General features: G+C 38.9%; 1 long non-coding RNA gene across 3 annotated transcripts in view; it reads left to right on the top strand.

Annotated features, from left to right (window-relative positions):
* The window catches only part of LOC106042559 (uncharacterized), a 74,947-nt gene extending 70,599 nt beyond the window's left edge, over positions 1–4,348 (top strand). For all 3 annotated transcript variants that reach the window (XR_010826423.1, XR_010826425.1, XR_010826422.1), the window contains 2 exons: positions 2,186–2,265; positions 3,071–4,348. This is a non-coding gene — a long non-coding RNA (uncharacterized lncRNA). The remainder of the gene's footprint in view (positions 1–2,185; positions 2,266–3,070) is intronic.
* Positions 4,349–15,683: the final 11,335 nt, after the last annotated feature.

The raw sequence follows: 15,683 nt of genomic DNA, 5'->3' as shown, positions 1-15,683 counted from the left end.
GGAAAGTGAGGCATTTCTGTGGGCAGCCGCTCTGGCTGCAGTCAGCCGTGACTGTGAGAAGTGCCACGCTTGTTTCTTCTGTCCCTGCTGCCAGGGAATGACTTTCCCTTCTATTTCGTAACCCTAGGCTGACAGACATCATTTTGTAGGATGTTTCCGGCTAAATAATCAGGAAGGATATGAACCTGTTGCTGTCAGTAGAGCATGTGTACATGCATGAGTACAAGCATCTGTCTCCAGCTCCGCCTCACCACCCTCGCGGGACTCCCCCTCCTGACCCCCTCCATCGGCACCTGCCATGGATGGGAGCAGCCTTCCTTTGGTTCTCCCTCATCACCCCTTTCTTCCTCCTTGCTTCCTCAGGAAGCAGACTGTTCCTCAGGTTTATTTTTTCTTCTGTAGTCAACCTCTCCATTGGTTTTGACCAGTCATACTCATCGATGCATTGTATCCCCATCAGGCACCCTGAATTCATCAGGGAGACCGGAAAATCCCAATTCCAGTGCGTAACTTCCTCTCTACCATCGTAACAAGTTTTCACCCAAACTTCCCCAGCTGTATCTCTAAATTTACCATTCCTGTCTTCAGCAGGGCAGTGTTTCATAGAAATTTAGTTCCAGAAAATCTCTGTCATGAATAATAGATTCCTTAAATTATTCATATAGGCATTTCCACTATCTCTTCTGTTGGGGTCAAGATGTTAGACTAAACAGAGCAATGACTTGCTGTAACATACTCAGAGTGCCTTTTATCATGCTTCTGTTTGGTTTTGGTTTTCTCCCCAGTCTTTCTTTTGAAAGTAAACACGATTATGTTTGGAGCCCAAATTATATTGACAAAGCACAATATAGTTGCTTTTGTTTGTTGTTGCCATTTTCTCTAATTTATTTGTATTTCTTAAGAGTATCATAACGGTTTGATAACCCCCTGGTGATTATCTTGACAGGAACTTTTGTTGTTAATTTGGTGCTGTTTACAGATTATATTCCCTTATAGACTTTTCACTCAATTATAGGAAGATACCAAGATCATATAGAATTAAATCCAAGCAATTTGCTTTAGCCCAGCGTAGTAAATAATAACTAGATGTTTTATCAGAGATCAAATGCTAGCTGCTGAGCTGGGGAAATTAAACTAATTACAATTCTGATGTTTTTAAGAAGAACACAGACTTTCTCTCATGCCATCTTCCTTGGGACTGGATGTAATCAGATCTCTTTGACTTCTGAACCTCCTCTTCCCATTTCCTACAGATCCTCGAAACAGCTCAGTGGAAATATACTTCAAACAGCAATCATTTCTGAGGGTGCTGAAAATGATCCTTACAGTGTGGGGCAAGGATTATGCTGAAGGCACTGGGGAACAATATTTCTATCAGGATTATTTTTCTTTCAAGTACATATTTCAGACCTTTGTAATAAGCAAGATGGTCCACCATCCGAATTTGCTAGTGCAAATTATTCTGAAAGCTGGTTAGAGGTGGAAGGAAGGGAATATTTTTCTACTTTGCTAGGATCTGAAATAAATTGCAGTAAATAAAACAAAACAAACAACAACAACAAATCCAGTACAAGTTGCTCCCATTCACGTTAGAAGTACAGCAATTGTTGATTATAGGTGAATTGCTAAGAACATTGTTTTCATTTCAGCATGTAAGAAGTAGGCGTGCGTACCTTTTCCATTTCCATTTGAAAAAATATATCGTGCTGACAATCTAAAGAATTATAGAGATGATATTATATTAAATGGTCCCTTTATTCTGTTTCTGGGTCCAGTGGTTTCCCCAAAATGTCTGTACGTGTTCTGAAGGTGTCTAGAATAATAATACTCCTCTTCTTTGTCTTTTCGTATGTACTAATTTCATACCCTTTTACATAAAAAAAAAAATCTGCAGAAAGTTATCATACAGATACTGATCTGAATACTGAGATGAGACTGGGAAGACAGCTGTTCAATGAAGTAGCAAAGTGTTACCTTAGCAACCTGCTGTCATAAGCCTGGCTATCTTAATATCTCCAAAGAGGTACAGTCTTTGGTAGGGAGCATTGTAAATAAATAAAGGGCAAGTCGACAGGAAGTACTGTGAGTAATCTTTTTATACTATCTGCTATTGATAGTGTCAGTATCTCATTCCTTCTTTATCCTGAGCAAAATAGTTCAACTGTCATGTGTCTCACTCTTGCAGGTAAAGGGTGCTTCAGAGCAACTACTGAAGAAGTCATGACCGTGGATGTGAGCAGGACCGTCCTGCACACACAGCTGAAGGTATTGTGACCAAATACCCCTCCTCTTTCAGAGTTACCTGATGCTGTAAAAGGCCCCAGTGACTTCAGGGATTTGCAGTCGCACCATAAGGTACAAACCAAACGTTTAGGACCCACTCAAGTCTGACACTGGAAGCTAAGAATTATGATCCATGTCACTGGTAACAACACCTATATTTATTTGCATAATTCTTCTCCTTATGTTTCTCAGTCACTTGCTAATCTGACAGGTCTTAATTACTGCAGCTAAATATATTCTTGTGCTCAAAAATTTCCTGAAATGGTTTATTAATAATTCTATGGTCTCTATAAAAAACATTTCTGCGATGATTTTGTTTGCAAAAATCCAAGATTCAGAAGTTCCTTAAAGAACACAGATTCCTTAAAGAGCACATCTTTTTTCTTGAGGAAAAAAGGAGGTGAAAAAAGATGGAACTTCTTCCATCGTTCTCTAGTATTTTTCTCCTAAGTGGATTTGCATGGTACATTAAACTAAATGGTATTGACTTCATGTTCAGTCTAGACCTTTGAAGTATACGGGATGCTGTTAGATATTAAGCATTTATGCTGAATCAGATGCCTTGTTTTTGCTGCACCTCTGAGTTGGGCAATGTACCATGAACAATAAAGAGATGCACGTACCAAAAATAATTGTATGGAAGTTCCTGGGGATGTGAGCCTAGAGACCAGTCTCATTACCGCAGATTTAGAATTATACTTTGACATAATTCAGAACTCCTATTATTAAGCAAGGCCTAATAACATTTTCCCAGAAAGCATTCAGATTTTGTTCTCGATATTTTCAGAAAGCTGCCTGGAGAGGTGTCTGAAAGGTGAATGCCAGCCAGTCATGCTGTCAGTGCAGCAGCCCAGAGCCTGCCAGAAGCTCCCACCAGCCCCATCCTCAGCCACCCTCTGCCTGCCATAATCCTTCACGTCTCCTCATGTACATCATGATGTACCACATCAACTCTTTCTTACCCCTTTACTCTGCCTTTCAAACATTGCCTTGTATGCACAGTTTACTTGCATAGCGTTCCTTGCATTTCTACCACCCACTGATAGGAGGTGTTTCCTTGTTAGAGATCCTTCACTATTTCCCTTTTCAAATACAGTTAAAATACCTGAAAATCTATCTGTTATGGAGCAGCAGATAACGACCTCCAAATGACCCGTACAATGTTTATTGTCACGTTTTGATTATTTGTGCACCTTGCTGGAGAAATGACAGTCAAAAAGGGATTGCTGAATCAGATAAAAAATAAGTGACTGCAGCATAAAACATTTGTAAATAGCTTTTTGTGCAACAAAGAAAGTGCAAAAATATGGCAGATAATGCTCCTAATTAGCTCCTTGGATTAATTAAAATAGAAGTTTAAATGTATGGTAACCTTTTGGAAAAGAAAAAGAAAAAGAGAGAAAAAGGAAAAGAAAGTAGATTGTAAACTTAGTATTCCAAAACAGAACTATTTATATTACGTAATGTCTAGGAGGGATGGCATGCATGAAATATGTTTGGAATTACGTAGCATCTATAGTGTAGTTTAAAAGCCAATAATAAGATTTAACTAAAGAACAATTCTGTAAAAGCTAGAGAAATGCCCTGGATTCTTGCACCAGCACATATATCTACTGTATTCATTTGGTGAGTCACCACTGCATGCAATAGCAGCTTCTAAGTGGAAACCCAGGGAAATCAGTGTGCATTATCCACCGTACTGAATACTGAAGCAGCAGTTACTAGAGATCGCTAAATAAGCAAACAAATAATGCTGTTATATAGCTAGCACAGGATTGTGTATTTCCATTTCCATCTAAAAGAAAAAGGAACAAAATTAATTAGTGGAAGAGTATTTGAAAGAAGTTCCTGAAATGATTTGAATAGACGGATAACAATTGCATCAGCCAGTATGTAGAGAGAAAATATGTTTGCATTAATATTGGATTTTGCTGTTTTTACTGATTCTGAAATAAAATGAAGTTGTAAAAATTCTTCCAATTGCTTTACTGAGTGCATTTTTAAACCATGTCAGCTTTGCTGAACTTAACACATCTTACTTAAGTTATAGATTTAGAACCACTGCCTCCAAGAAACAAAAAACATTTTCCTTATTGTGTGGTTTGTAATATTACAAATTTAGATCTTCTGTATCCACAGCTTTCATCTCTATAAAAACACATTCACAATATAGATAAACAGCTTCTAAGGCTGCTAAGGCTTCCAAGATAAAAACCTTCAGCTGATGATTCTTCTTTGTAAAAGTACCTCTGAGGCTCAAATGAAAGCTACCCATCCTTATTTGTCTCACTGATAGCCTTTGGGACGGCTCTGGGGCAACCCTTTAGTTATCCTTGGAAAATCCCAGCTTGACTGGCGTGGGCTAGCACAAGATCCAGCCTTGAAGGCCCCCTCTCTCCTACAGGTTTGCAACAGCATCGCAGGGCCAACATCCAGCTGCCTACAGGGGCTCACATCCCCTATTTACACATGAATTTGTCCACTTCCCACAGTCAGCACCTGTATTTTATTATACACTGTTGAGGGCCTTAGTAACAAAATGTAATTCCCCATGCAACCATGGATCAGCTTAATTGCTTGTTTTCCCTGAACAGCAAGTTTTACCCAAGATTTAGTTTGAATCCATGACATCTACTTTAAAAAAAAAAAAAAATTTACATAACAGGTCAAGAGTCCATCCCTCCCAGTTTGCAAAATACAACTGGTCAAGCAGTGCCCACTTATAATCGTATTCTGAGGCTGAACAAATGAGCATTTTTAAAGTAGTTATTGTGACTACCGATTCTGCTCCACCCTGATTCCTTCATTTAAGTGTTATCTCGTGAAATGTTTTGGGGGGATCAATATATTACTCTGATATTAGCGAGACAAACAAGTAGCATGCTCAAAAACATAACAAATTTGTTAATGCTAAGCTGACTGGCATTACCAAATTGCACTCTTTTATTATTTATTAAGGGACATTTATACTGGCCCCTCCACTATTGTCTGAGATAACTAACAGGCTTACAATTGCCTCCGCATTGCATTTATTCACTGAAATTCAGGTATAACATTAACTGTTGTTTTTTTCGTAAGGTATTTTAAAATGAACATTAATGATTGACAGGGTTCCCTGTGCAGTTCTTCCAGTACCCTAGCTACCTAAATAAAAAATTAGTAAGCAGCAAACATTTATGAAACCAAGTTTCAGTGAAGAAAGGTAATTATTACCAAGAAAGGTAATAAGCAGGTTTTGATGCATAAACTTGGTTTTTTTTCAGACCTATCTTTTCAGTGAAAAATATCCATCTTCCTCCAAAGTAATTTATGTTGATAGACTGTAATATCATTTTACAAGAAAAATACGTGGAAAAAAAATAAGAAAGAAAAGAAAAGAAAAGTAGAAGAAAAACATGAAATATTTACCTCAGAGATTTTTTCTTGATTATTTTATGGCTAGTATAGGAGTCTGGTGAAGTGATGTGCTTTGGAGCTACTCTTTGAAGCTTTCAGCAGCAAGTGGCTTCCTCTCCAGCACGTGTTTTAAATGTTTTGCTGGACTGTAGTCCACCTGCATAGAACTGTGCTGTCCTTTTTACCCTTTCAATATTTTAAACATTTGACCTGCTTTCCTTCCTGCAGTTTTGCTTCCTAGAATGTTCTTGAAATAATTATGTAAATGTCATCTTAATGCATTTTCTCTGCCATGAGCATTTTCAGCCTCCTTATGATGTTATCTTTTCAGAATGCCAGAAAAATGTGAACCAGATGTGCTGAGCACAAAATACCACAGCAGGGATTTCCCTCACAGCAATCATGATATGGAAGTTCTCGGAGGCTCACCACGAAGTAGCAGGGCTATTTTTAGTAACAGGAATATAACATAGGTAATAGAGTTTGAAGTATACTAGGTATATATTCAACATGCATATTTACCGTGCTGGGGGGGGGTGGTAAAAAAAAAAATGGTCCACAAGCAAACACTTCAATGATAAAAGAAAACTCAAACCAGAATTGCCTTGATATTTTAAATTTTTTCGCTAGTACTATGTGCTTTTTAATATTTATAGATAGCTCATTTTCTGCATTCCTCTGTAATGTGAGTATGTCAAAAAGTTCTATGAAAAAAGTTGAGCTGCAGACTGTTGGCTTCCTATATATTTGTGTATTGACATTCATTAGCCAGTTAACTCTTGAAATTGTGCCAAGTGACTAAATGCAGGTTCTATGTTTGATTGTCAAGACCTTTATTTTAGACCTCCTGGTGAAAGCACAACCAAGCCTTTCAGTCAGAGGGTCTGTTGCTTGTGACAATTTGTTTATGTGTTGGATTCATTCCTACATAGCATCATTTCCCATTCAAAAGTGAGAATAGCACTGACTCCTTCCATTCCAACTAACACTAAAGGCAAATGAACTGCCCCTATTTCTTGTCCTCCGTTAAACACGTCTAGCCATAAAACCTGTAACAATATCAGTGGCAGCTGCTAAGTTACTGCATTTTCTACTAAAGTTATGCTATGTGGAATATCTCCCGTGATTTGACCCAGTGTATTACAAGGTGAGGCAGTGATGGTGGCATCTACGCTTCTAACTACATCTTCCCAGGCACTCTTCATTTGTAAAAAAAAATTTCTCATTTTTATCCTACAGATTTATTTATTTTTTTATTAATATATAAATGGTATGAGTGCTGTGGACACAAAGAGGACAAAAAGGTTAAAAATTTGTACAGGCTAACAAGCAAAAGTTCTAGCTTGACTCAGTGCATCAGACTCCTCAAGGTATAAATTATAAGCAATATTGTATAGCTCTTTGCAGAGAGATTCTGCTTAGAGGTTTCTGTGGTGTTCTTTTGATTGTTTTTGTTTTTTCTGTTGTTTTGTTTTGTTGCTTTTGCTTTTTAATTATGTTTATACTGATCCTAAGCCTTGCTTCGTAAAGCCTGCCACAGACTTAGATGGTTATTCTATCTTTTGACCAAATGCTGGAGTTAGCCTTGATCTCACACACATCTGCCATTTGACCTATGTGAATTATAGCTGGATTAAGGTATGCCATGTCTTATTAGCGTAATGGTAGCTGAGTTAGAGAAAGTCACACTCTAATGCACAGCTTTCTTTGATTGTTCATGACTCAGAACCTCTTGAAACTTCTGAGTTCCTCTTAGCACCAAGTCTGAAGTTCAAACAAAATTGGCTAAGCCACTCTGAGACAGACAAGTAGGACTGTAGTAGTGTCCTACTTCTCAGATCACAGTACTTTGTACCTTCAAGAGGATGAAACTCTCTGTGGCAGAAAGAAAAACTAGCCCGTTTTACAAATCTCTTGTCAAAATCTTAAGGATTTTTAATGTACAGATTTCTAACTGCAGTTGTAGTTAAATGACAATAATAGATCCTAAACATATTTCTGAATTGGTACTGAACATCTCTGATGTGGACTAATGTAATTCCTGTGTGTAATGCTTGCCTGTAACGGAAAGAGAAAAATCAATTCTGCGGACTGTGAAACAGTCGCTATACACTGCTCAGAGGTTTGACAAGGCTCTGTTAGACTGCAAAGATTATTTCAGACAGACAATGCAGGGGTGTAGTCTTGCAGGATGGGTGTTAAAGGAAAACAGGCATGGGAATATGTCAAATTCTGGTTCTCTGAAATCACTGGCAAAATTCCCACTGAATTAAATAGGGCCAGAACATCATCCTAGATATTATTATGTGTATGCTTGTTGAAAATTTGTATTAATTTAACAATCTGATCTACAGAATTCAGGAAAATAAATCAAAAGAAATTATTCCATACAACCTTATTTTCATACTTTTATGTAAACAACTCTGATGCATTCTTCACTAACACTGATGCACAAGATTATTTCTATGGTATCACTACCACTGAGTTCCTTTGCCTGGCTGATTCAGTCTGAAGGACTCACCAGTACTACCAATAATAATAAGAACTAAGTTTGAAAAATACTTTTAATAGGAACCGTTAGTGAGCTTAAAAACTAATTATTAGGATTGCTGGATAACTTATGACTCTCAGGTCACAAAAACATTTTTCAGGGTTATTCAGAAAACACCTCTGAAACCAAGCCCATGTGCCAACAAGCCTGGCTTCATTTCAAGCCTCAAGACTACCTTTCTACCTCCTCTTTTGTGTCCTTTTTCTCCAATTCCTGACTTCACAGACAAATAATTTTACAAGGGAACTCCAAGAAGAAAGTGAATTGGCAAAAAGAAGCCTGGGGAGAACAGAGAAGAGCATGGTCTGAGGAGGAGGGTTGTGCATAAAGGAAATGAGGTATTTCTTAAGCTGGTCTGGTTCGCCAATCCCCTTCCTAGTGCCAGCCCTCAGAGAAAGGCCAAGGCATCATCCTCTCCTCTCAACAGTCCTCACCTTGTGCCGCTCAACAGTCAAGGCATTGTATTCTGCTGGACCGTGTGGGCTGGCAATAGCTTTTTGATTTGTAAGTAAACAAGTTGTGATTGCTTTTCCCTCTTTGATTTGAAAATAAATAGCTTTTTAATTTTGTATACAAATAAAAGTTAAAAAAAAAAAAAGAAGTGCCTGCAGATGCCGAGACTCTATTAACTTTTTTTGCACTTTCTCTACAGAAGTTGTTTCTGTCAATTTATTTTCATTTCAGCTGAGCAAAACGGGAAGGAAAAAGCAGGTTGACACAGATGGTTGTCAGCAAAGTGATGACTGCAGCTGAGAATGGGTGTACAAAAATATACAGCTTGCAAAACTGTGTATTGTTTAGCTTCCATGTGTATGAAATGCCAAAAGAAATAAAATTTGGAGAATATATTTAGAATTCTTTTTTTAAGAACTGTTAAAATTATTGCTTTAAAATGGAATAGTGGTCATATGTAAAGGAATTACAATGCAGAAAACAGAAAAGGGAACAAAACCTGCATCCAAAACTTCTAAAAACAGAACAAAGAATAGTCTCTTAAATGCACAGCTAAGCCCCTAAAGAAGTGATCTGGTTTGAGAGCTTATTTGAGTCTTTCATAAGTGCTGAGCACCAACAATGACCTTGAGGTCACCCAGGGAGCAATCACCACTTTCGAAAATCAGACCATTAATTTAAAGGTCTGAATGCAGATTTTTGAACCATATCTTTAGGCTTCTATTTTTTAAAGGATCTCTTAGATTACACAAGTGTCCCCAATATTGTGCTCTAATAGACTACATAAACTCAGTGAGGAGAAAAATGTAAAATAAGCTAAAAAATCTTCCTCAAGTTCGTTACAGTCCTGCCAACTACAAGGCTCGGGCAGGCTTTGTCCATACTGGAAAGCTGCAACATTTTAGGTAGAATTGATCTTATTTTAACTGAGATCTATCTTGAACTAAGGCTAAGCCTAATGTAGACGCACTCAAATCGATTGTAATGTTGCCTGTGTCAATTTAGCTAATTTAAATGTACATGCATTAGCAGATTGCATCAGTTCAACCAGATTGATCTTTAAATTGCTTTGTCTAAAGTTGTGCCATTTCTAGGGGAGCCGAGGAGTGTGTTTGGAGCAGAGGGCTGCCAAAGCTACTTACCTTTCTCCTGCCTGTCAGCTCTTCAGAGTACTACCCCACTCAGTTGATAAATATGTAGGTATTGGTATAGCTACTTATCAACTGATTCTCATAAAACTGTGCTAGAATTTCCTGAACATTCCCAGAAGAAAAGCCATTGAGCTATACACATTACTGTTGTAATTCTGCTGAGATCAGTTAAATTTTACCAGGCATAAATTTGGACCATAGCAGACATAAATAATTGTCAACATATGATGTTATAGTTGGGATTTAGGTAACATATCAGTGACAACTTTCAAATATTTGAATTTCTTTCTGTTCCTGAACTGCTGCTTCTATGAGCTCCAAAGAAGAGTGAAAACCAAACATAAATCCATTTTAAATTGCATGTCCTCTCCCTACCAGCTTTCAGAGCAGTGTCATCTCACCCTCATTCTAGGGGGGGTAAAAAGCAGGTACAAAACATAAGCATGAGATAATGAATTTCTCTTACTTTGGCTGATCATTAATAAATGAGGTTATTTTCCCCCCTGACTCTTGGAATTAGATATGACACAACACCTTAACACAATCAGTTTTTTCTGAAACCCTGATAATGGGAACCCATCTGCTTAGAGACATAGAGAATTCATTATATGCCCAGTAATTACTTTCAATGCAACATAAAGAGATTGCATGCACAGCTTCTTAGAGTTAAACATGCTGTCAGAAAGAATACCTTGACATGTAGAAATAAGAGGGGTTCAAAAAGGTGATAGCTAATAATGACATTTAAAGATTTTTGCAGAAAGAAAATGTATATTGTGCCTTATCCTCCTCATCACCAACTGCAGAGAAATCCAAATTCTTTGTACAGGATTTCCAAAAGGCTGCTCCTGAATACCTCCACTGAAGGCAATTCTTTTCTGTATCTAGCTGTATTATGATGGACAATAACTTGTATAAAGTGCACATTTTCCTATAAAAGAAGGAAAGATAAAATGACAGATTTTGAGATCTGGGTTTGATGCCTAATCCTTGTGGCTTCCTCCCAAAGCTGGCAAGTCCTCAAAGTCCTCTGTCAGGAGGGAGATTTTGTACATGATTGAACACCAAGCGTTAAGGCCACATAAAGAATTGTACTGTCAGGCTCCGGAGCAAAACTTCCCTGTTTTCTTAATAGAAGAACAGGACCAAAGCCTCGAAGGATGAAGTGATATGAGCTGGATCTACTGGTCTGAAGCAGGTGACTGGAACTTTATCTGGCAGAAGCTGGAAAAAAAAGAATTATTTGGTGTTCCTGACATACCATCCAGATGGTCCTCACTAATTGTATTTCCTCTTGTGGTTTTGGTTATAAAACATGTATAAATATTTACAGTGGGCAAATGTATATCTTTGTTTAAATGTCACTTTTTAATTGTGTTTCATCCTTTGAACAGTATAGTTCAAATGCTTTTATTACATTTTTGCTTTATGAGCAGAAGTCCTCCAATTTTCTTTTCCCACTTCCATTTCTTTTCTTTATATCTTTCATTCTAATGAAACATGGCATGCTAAGAGGCCATTATTTTTGCAAATCAGGCTTTTTAAACTGCCTAAATCTTCCATTCAGCCAGGCATGAAGTTGCTAAGACAATTAACATGCCTGAGGTTGAAAATGTGCTTAAGTGATTTGCCAGATCAGACCTTAAATATGAGCTTATGTCAATGCATTTGAGATATTCATTTTTGACTTGGCTCTTTACATCTAAGGCTTTCAGGCTGAGAAAAAACAAGGATACTGTGGATACAGTGCTGAAAGGATTTGCTGGAGGATTCTGTAGCAGCTAGATTTTCCAAAAGATAATATCTTCTAAACATTATTAAATATCACTCTCCTGAAGGATTTACCTCTTGGCCACATGTGGAATATAACTATTTGGCCTTAACAGAACTCTAAGCCTAATGACATTTTTCTCTGTTTTTAATTATAAGATAAAAGCTTTCATACTTGCTGTAATTAAATACCCAATGTCATCTTAAAAACAATAACATTAATGATAGATTCTTGACAAAACTGCATGTACAGTCCTTTCTCCACTGAGATTGATGGTAAAGTTGCCACTGTCTTCCATGAGGCCAGGATTTTGCTCTCAGACAGAGTAATTATATTCTGCATATACAAATTCCTCTTACATTTACATTTTTATTGTCTAGGGGATGATAAAATTTTCACTAGGATTGGTAGAAAGCCAATTCCCATGTAAATGTGCCATGAGCAAATATAGCACTTTGTCCCGGTGCTTCTAAGACTTCCCACCAGTCCTACAGCTATCTCCTAGCAGGTTGCCCAAGAACACTGACCACTCCAGTGCAAAAGGGCCCAGAGACCTCTGGAAGGCTCCCAGGACCCAGCAGATTCCTTCTGTGCTAGTTCTGTACACTGCCCCCATCCCCTTCCCTGTCCAACCACTTCCACCCTCACTGCCTTTCATAGAGTCATAGAATCATAAAATCACAGAATCATAAAACGGCCTGGGTTGAAAGGGACCTTAAAGATCATCTAGTTCCAACCCCCCTGCCATAGGCAGGTATGCCACCCACTAGATCAGGTTGGCCAAGGCCCCATCCAGCCTGGCCTTGAACACCTCCAGGGATGGAGCATCCGCAGCTTCTCTGGGCAACCTACGTCAGTGCCTCTCTACACTTAAATTGAAGAATTTCTTTAGAATGTCTATTCTAAATCTCCCCTCTTTTAGTTTAAGACCATTCCCCCTAGTCCTATCATTATCTACCTGAGTAAAGAGTCTTTCTCCATCCTTTTTATAAGACCCCTTTATGTATTGAAAGGCTGCAATGAGGTTTCCCTGGAACCTTCTCTTCTTCAGACTGAACATCCCCAGCTCTCTCAGCCTTTCTACATAGCAGAGGTGCTCCAGCCCTTTGACCATTTTTGTGGCCCTCCTCTGGACTCTAACAGCTCCACATTGTTCTTGTGCTGGGGGCCCCAGACCTGGATGCAGCACTCCAGGTGGGGCCTCACAAGGGCAGAGCAGAGGGGGACAATCAGCCTTCTGGGCTGCAAGCACGCACTGCTGGCTCATGTTGAGCCTTTCGTCCACCACAATCCCCAAGTCTCTCTCTGCAGGGCTGCTCTCAATGAGTTCCTCTCCCAGTCTGTACTCCTGTCTGGGATTGCCCCAACCCAGGTGCAGCACCTTGCATTTGGACTTGTTGAACCTCATTAGGTTCACATGGGCCCACTTCTCCAGCCTGTCCAGGTCCCTTTGAATGGCATCTCTTCCTCCTTTGGTATCAACTGCACCACTCAGCTTCGTGTCATCTGCAAATTTATTGAGGGTGCACTCAATCCTATCATCTATGTCATTGATGGAGATATTGAAAAGCTCTGGTCCCAAGACAGACCCTTGCGGGACACCGCTCATCACTGGCCTCTACCTGGACATAGAACCATTGATCACTACTCTCTGGGTGCGGCCACCAAGCCAATTCCTTATCCACAAGGTGGTCTACCCTTCAAATCCAACTCTTTCCAATTTAGAGATGAGGATGTTGTGTGGGACCATGTCAAAATCCTTACAAAATTCCAAGTAGATGACATTGGTCAGTCAGTAGATGACATCGGTCGCTCGAGGCAGGCCTTTGCACCCACCTCCTCCACGCATTCCACACCCCATCCCCACATTCTCCTTCACTGGGAAGACAAGTACACGGAGAAGGGGTGCAGACTCCCACACGCTTTGGGAGAGGAGGTGTGTTACAGATAGCTTGAGAAGCACAGATCTAGCCCATGCAACAGGGGCCGTCTTTACCTTGAAGTTTACAGGATTCCTGGGTGTGATCACTAGTTCAGCTGAAATTTTTGTTTAGCATTAACTGTGGCATATATAAACTATTTATAACTAGTAACACAGAGCTCACTATTTTTTTCAAACTCCTTAAAGAAATAAAGACAGGCATGTGCTTGAAACCAACTTTCTACATTAATTGTTGCTTTTTAATGCTGTTTGTTTTACTATAAGCCCTGTGAGTTTGCACACTGTCATCCTGCGTAGTCTGTTCTGCTGTTAAATACAATTGAGAAAAACTTATTAATAGACAAACATGTTTCTAATATTAGCTGATAGTAACTGTCTGGTTTGTCGGTCAGCAAGAATAATGGATGGCTATGGGGGGTATTGGAGATATTGGGTATGCAAACTGTACTGCCACCCACTATGATTAAGTTTTATCTTACATATTTCATAATAAAAACTTGCCTTAATAGTTTCTATACATCAACTTAAAAAAAAAAGGTTTTTTTGAAATATCACCTCTTTTCTAGGTGTTTTTTTTCCTTTCTGTCAGAGACAGCAGCCTCATCTCCAGTACTGAGTGCAGTTTTGGGCACCACAGGACAAAAAGGGTGTGAAACTATTGGAGAGTGTCCAGAAAAGGGCTACTAAGAAGGTGAAGGGCCTAGAGGGGAAGATGTATGAGGAGCAGCTGAGGTCACTGGGCCTGTTCAGCCTGGAAGAGAGGAGGCTGAGGGGAGACCTCATCGCAGTCTACAGCTTCCTCACGAGGGGGAGTGGAGGGGCAGGTGCCAACCTATTCTCTTTAGTGACCAATGAGAGGACCCACGGGAATGGTGTCAAGCTGCAACAAGGGGAGGTTCAGTCTGGACATCAGGAAGACGTTCTTCACCGAGAGGGTTGTCGCGCACTGGAACAGGGTCCCCAGGGGCGTAGTCATGGCACCAAGCCTGTCAGAGTTTAAGGAGCATTTGGACTGTGCTTTTAGTCATATGGTCTGAAATTTTGGGTAGACCTATGCGGTGCCAGGAGTTGGACTTGACGTTCCTTGTGGGTCCCTTCCAACTCAGGATATTCTATGATTCTATGATTATGTGAAACATTGTGCTTTAAAATTCTGCAGTCTGAAGCACAAAACTTGGCTAAATGTTACAGATCACCATCTCTGTTTTTGAGCAAGGACTGCTAAAACAACAGAAAACAAGAAAGTACTTAGTAACTGGCTTTGGTTGTGTTTATGAATTGTTTGAAAGATGCCATCGGTATTAGGTGTTTCACTCCAGTTAAATTTTCAGTTTACTGTCCAGGGAATTTAACCTCACAATTCAACTAAAAGGAATCAATAATCTAAATCCATCTGTGCCATCCTGAATATTTACCTCCTGGAACTGGCTAATGGAGATAAAACAAAACCATGTGTAGGTTTCATCTTTTAAAAAGAAATAAATAAAGAAGTTTCGAGCATCCAAAGGGCAAAATCCAGGCATAATTTACTAGTTTAGGAGCAGAGCCAGGTTCATACGAATATGACTGTGAGTACTCTGTGTTCTGTTTCGAAAGCCTTTCATGCCAATTTATGAAATAAAAAAATCTCAACATAAATTTAAGAAATGAATTTGAGAATAAAATAACATTTGTGTTTGCAATAATTTTTCATCTAATTATTTGGGTGAAAAATATGTATTTTTAACTGATTTAGAAGAAATGTAAATGCACTGCAGTCTATCTCCTAGAGACAATAAAGGAAAGCTTTTCTTACATCAAGATTGGGTATTTTCAGTGCTCCTCAACAAACAAATCAGAATCCAGATAAGTGCATATGGTGTTTTATTGAGTTTGTAAGTCCATGACAGATAATCATGAAAAAGGTGATATTTCAAAACCAAAGTGTCTTCTGATGAAGAATCTATCTTACAAATACCTCTTCAAATTTTAGAGAATAAATGGCCTTTCAGCTTGCAAACTCCAGTGAGGTCTCCTTCCACAGTTCTGTCAGTCCTTTTGCACTCAATTTTAATGTCTCAAGCAATTCTTCCCATTCCGGCACAGACCCGTCAGAGACTTTTAGATTATCATTATCTTCAACACTGACAGCAGACC

The sequence above is a fragment of the Anser cygnoides genome, chromosome 1 (genome assembly GCF_040182565.1).
Source record: "Anser cygnoides isolate HZ-2024a breed goose chromosome 1, Taihu_goose_T2T_genome, whole genome shotgun sequence".
Taxonomy (NCBI): domain Eukaryota; kingdom Metazoa; phylum Chordata; class Aves; order Anseriformes; family Anatidae; genus Anser; species Anser cygnoides.
The sequence above is the reverse complement of the archived record's forward strand: the minus strand, read 5'-3'. Positions and strand labels throughout refer to the sequence as shown.